Here is a 4925-nt window from a genome sequence, read left to right as displayed (position 1 = left end):
GAGGAAAGGTTAGGTCAGAGGTAGGTAGATTTATTTTGTACACAGTGTGGTGGGTTCTGGGAACGCACCGTTCCCACACACAGTTCGCAGGAATGTGCTGTTCGTCGTTTTCACAATAGGAATATCAAAAAGATACCTGGATAGACAGATGGCTGTCGTGAAAATAGCGGATTATGGTCTCTGTAGGAGGGAATAGTTATAATATCAACAGAGTAGAGCTACACTGGTGAACTGAGCATCCTGGGCCGAAGATCCTGCAGTGCCTTGCACTGAACTTTGGTCATTTATCTACTTTAGACGTAAAATTACCACCTGATGCGTTGGCAAAGGTGACTAAGAAAGTGAGAGGCAGCAGTGTTATGACATAAACACAGAACGGGCTCGTTGGTCTAGTGGTATGATTCTCGCTTTGGGCCTGAATTTGCGAGCATGCGAGAGGTCCCGGGTTCAAATCCCGGACGAGCCCCTTGATTGATACGTTTTAGAACTTCAGACATTGGAGCGCAGAAGAGTGAGGGAAGATATTTAGATGTACAGGAAGTTATGAGAGCTGTATATGTGGGTCACTGCCTGTAAGCTTTCCCCCTCAGGTTAGGACCGACGACGACTAATGAATGACAGAAGAATGAGGGAAGATATTTAGATGTACAGGAAGTTATGAGAGCTGTATATGTGGGTCACTGCCTGCAAGCTTTCCCCCCTCAGGTTAGGACCGACGACGACTACAGATCACAGCTTTAGAGCGGACGGTGAAAGATTTGGTTTGGCATAGAAATTAAATGGATAAGGAGTGATGATAAACTGAGTGGCTAATCCCTGTTTCTCCAGTCTTCTGTTTCTGTATGACTGAAATTCAGCTCTATCAATAGGAATTTGTACTGAAATACGGAAAATGACCATGGATAATTGGGTTTGAGTAGATGAACATTTTCCAAATATTTTCGCGTTTGCAGACGTTCTTGCAGAACGGAGTGTGTTAAACGTAATCTCATAGTTTCTCAAAGGAACAGAGAAACCCAGCGAGTTAGAGGAAACCAGCGATACGAAATTATGAGGGGTATAAACCGTGTTAGTGCAAGCAAGCCTTTTCCATTGAGGTTGAAGCCACAGGTCATAGATAAAGGATGAAATATTAAATAGTTAAGGGGGAACTTCTTCAATCAAAAGTTGTGACTCAAAAGGATTTTGGAAAGTTTCCGTAAATAGAGTACAGCATGGACTGTGGGAATGAATACGAACCCACACGTGGCAATTTTAGATGAATGAGCCGAATGAAGCAGGGAAGAGGAAAATGAGGGCTTTCTGATGGATGGAAGGAAGTGACAAATTCGGTTTTGCGGAGTTCAGTACCCAGCATAGATTTTTGCATGGTACGGCGATAACTTTGAAGCTGAAGTACAGTATTTAAACATTAGATTTATATTGTTACATATATGTATAAACATCAAGTGAAATTCGATGTTTGCGTCAAGTCAAATCAGCGAACGTTGTGCCGGGGCAGCCCTCAAGTGTCTGTAACCAACAGAGCATGCCAACAACTCATTAACCGGAACCCGTACGACTTTCGTCTGCTGGTTGAAATCGGAGTACCCGGGGGAAACCCACGCGGACAGGGGTAAAACGAACAGATACTTTGCCGTTAGCTGTGGGAATTGAATCCCGATCTTGCAGCGGCAGCTTTGTTAGTCTGACGCAAACCGCTACACTACCGTGTCTTGGTGTGGACACATTCCCCATTTGCAGACGGCATGAAACTGCACTGTTGCTCGTGGGATGGAGAACAGTGAGCAGGACGCAACGCGCCTACGATATGGTCCATTCAGGATTGTTGATCTGCCAGATGCGCGCCAGATGTAGACATGATAATTGAGATGTTCCTCTCCATTCTTATAAACCGAAAATCAGATTGGTAATAACGTGAGAGTAATGGTCTGAAAGGTTTCACTGTTAATGTAATGGTCTCTCTGTAATGTTTCACTACTACTGTAATGGTTTCACTGTAGCAGCAGAGGCTGGGTTAAGACTAGAGATAACGGGGGCTTTGGAATGTGTGTCATCCAATGAGCGGCGTATTGTATTTCTTTTTTCCAGTGCGTCTGACAGATGGTATTCTCGGGCTTTTTGTCAGCAAGAGATGAAGGGAGATGATGCGAGTGGAGAGAGCCGCTTGTCGGCAGGACGGATTGGACTTGGAGTGAGAATCCATGAGCCGACAACGCTCGGAGGAGACGAATGGGGATTGAATGGATGGGCAGCCGTGAGATCCAACGTGTACATCAGATTGTTTCACTAAAAGGTCCCTTTTTCTTTTATTTTTAACTACAGATTAAGAATTATAAAGCGAAATTGCATATGGTGGACTGTCTGATATATTGCGGTTCGGATATGTAACCCGGCAACACATCACGCATCGTCCAGATAAACCGAGATACCTCAGTCTGTCCAGGCCGGAGGCTGACTTACCCTAGACAAACGCATGCTAATAAATAAATAGGTCACGATAAAGAAAGGTGGAAGGAGTCCGTGTACACGAAACAAGGATACAGGTAACACAGGAAAATCTGCAGCTACTGGTAATTAAGAGTAACACGGATAACTTGCTGGAGGAACAAAGCCTATCAGCCAGCATCGATGGAAAGGCAGAAATAGTGAACTTCTCCGACCCTACTCCTTCCACAGGACTTATAGGACTCTGAAGCATCGAGCAGTTAGGAAGACATGTGCTACGCTATGCTTTATTGAAAGTGACGGTAAGTACAGGAGTGCCCTGTGCAGCCGCACAGTGCATTTATGAGTCGCGGCTGTGGCCATTTTAATCCAGGATATGTCTGGATTTCATATAGAGAGCACGTGCCGGTCTGATATCCGCGTGGATTCGAAGGGATATGAGGAAGCCTCGGAGAGCCGCAATAAGGTAAGTGAAGTACAGGGGATGATGAGATAGAGATTGGGAGAGATCAGCGATAAAACAGGGGGCATGTGTCTGCAGTGCAAGGAGGTAGTGAAGCTCCTTAATGATACTTTGCTTCGAAATTCACCAGTGAGTGCCACATTGATGAATGTGGGTACAGCGAAACTGAGACACGGGGACACTTAGAATTACGAGGTGGGAACTGGGAAAACACTAAAATAAATAATTCCAACGACGCTGGAAGGGATGTACAGCAGGTAATTAAACAAAGCGTACGTAGATATTGCTGCGCTTTTGGACATGAGATTTGCATCATCATTGGCAACAGAAGGAGCGCGGGAGGTTTGGGGAATGGCAAATGCTAATTCTTTGTTCATGAACTGTAAGGTAGTCATGAGAATAACAGGTCAGCGAGTCCTCTGTCATGAGTGAGCAAGCTATTGGAAAAGTCTCTTACAAACAGAATTTATGGGTACCTGGAGAAACGTATCCTCATTGGGGACCATCAGCATGATCTGTGAGGGCATGTCGTGAATGAAATTCAATGAAAATGAAAAATAAGAAGATGCTGAGCTGTATTAGTTGTTAAGGTGTTTGACCGGGTTCCCTCTGGTGCACACGTTCAGAACGTCAGATGGCCTGGGATCAAGTGAAACATGACTGCTTAGATCAGAGCTGGCGAACCAAAGGATGGTGGATGAGGCAGTGGATGGAGATGCTACGCAGGGAAGGTATAGTCCCTGGTACACTTTACAACTATACCTAGACTCTGCTATTACGGTGTTCTGAGACGGACATTACTTTCACCATCCTGCAGCATTCGGATAATTTACTGAGTTACGGCCGACGGTGAAAGCAACTTACTGAACCGGGACTGAAACTGCAGGCTATCTAAACTGGAATCCTGTTTATTTATTAGAGGGCCGATGCTACAATTACATCAAGACAATCTTTTCAAATGGAAATCTGCAACTCAAAATGAACATTTCAAAGTCTACTTCAGCATCATTTGGTGCTTTCTAAATCAATCAGCCTCTGACAATGTGAATTCCCAATTCCCAATTTAAGGACACATGAATTTGTCTTATTTTCATTTTTCCTTTGAACAGTGGGTTTATTGTGCCGAGAATAGATAAAATAACATCTCGATCACTTTAACCTTGATTTCCCATGGCCAGTGTGGAATCCGTGTCTCCCTCTGAAATCAATTTTGCACCCATGTCTTATCGCCTGATGCGGTGAACTCCACACCAGGGATTGCGTCATCAAAGTAATTAGAAACATCTCATGCAATGGAGTTTGGGATTTATGTCGCCACTAAGAAGGCGGAGAAATATTTCGCTCTCTTACATAAAGACACCAGACACCAAGGAGCGGATCATACTTCAGATATAAGTATATTATATTGTTTAATTCTCAAAAGGTAGCTGATATGCAAGTGCACGGATGTTCATATGCAACGAGGAAATGCTGCAGCTCCGTAAAACCCCAGTTTGTCAGATACCTGGAACAATAGAAATCCGACAACACAATTCAGGCCCCTAGGCCCCTAAGCTGTGTGGAGCATGTCCCTAACTCAGAACTACTTAGGCTTAGCCATAGCCCTCTACATTTCTTAGACCCATGTATTCATCCAGGATTCTCCTAAAAAAACCCTACCGTTTCTGCCTCCACCATTACATCCGGCAGCCCTTTCCACGCTCTCACCATTCTCTACATTAAAAAGCAACTTACCCCTGACATTTCATCTGTACCTACTTCCAAATAGCTTAAAACTATGCCCTCTCGTGCTAGCCATTTCACCCTGGGAAAAAGCCTCTGATTATCCACAGGATCAATGACTCGCATAATCTCATACACCTCTATAAGGTCACCTCTCATCCCACGTTGTTCCAAGGAGAAAAGCCTATTTCATTCAACCGATTCTCAGAAGGCATGCTTCCCAATACAGGCAACATCCTTATAAATCTCCTCTGCACCCTTTCTATGGATTCCACGTACTTCCTGTTTTGAG

General features: G+C 44.3%; 1 non-coding gene across 1 annotated transcript; it reads left to right on the top strand.

Annotated features, from left to right (window-relative positions):
* Positions 1-378: 378 nt before the first annotated feature.
* On the top strand, positions 379-466 carry trnap-ugg (transfer RNA proline (anticodon UGG)). Its single transcript is given in 2 exon segments — positions 379-414; positions 431-466. It is a non-coding gene; the product is annotated as a tRNA-Pro (tRNA).
* The last annotated feature ends 4459 nt before the right edge of the window (positions 467-4925 follow it).

The sequence above is a fragment of the Hypanus sabinus genome, unplaced genomic scaffold (genome assembly GCF_030144855.1).
Source record: "Hypanus sabinus isolate sHypSab1 unplaced genomic scaffold, sHypSab1.hap1 scaffold_768, whole genome shotgun sequence".
NCBI lineage: Eukaryota > Metazoa > Chordata > Chondrichthyes > Myliobatiformes > Dasyatidae > Hypanus > Hypanus sabinus.
This window is presented reverse-complemented; position numbering and strand designations above follow the sequence as displayed.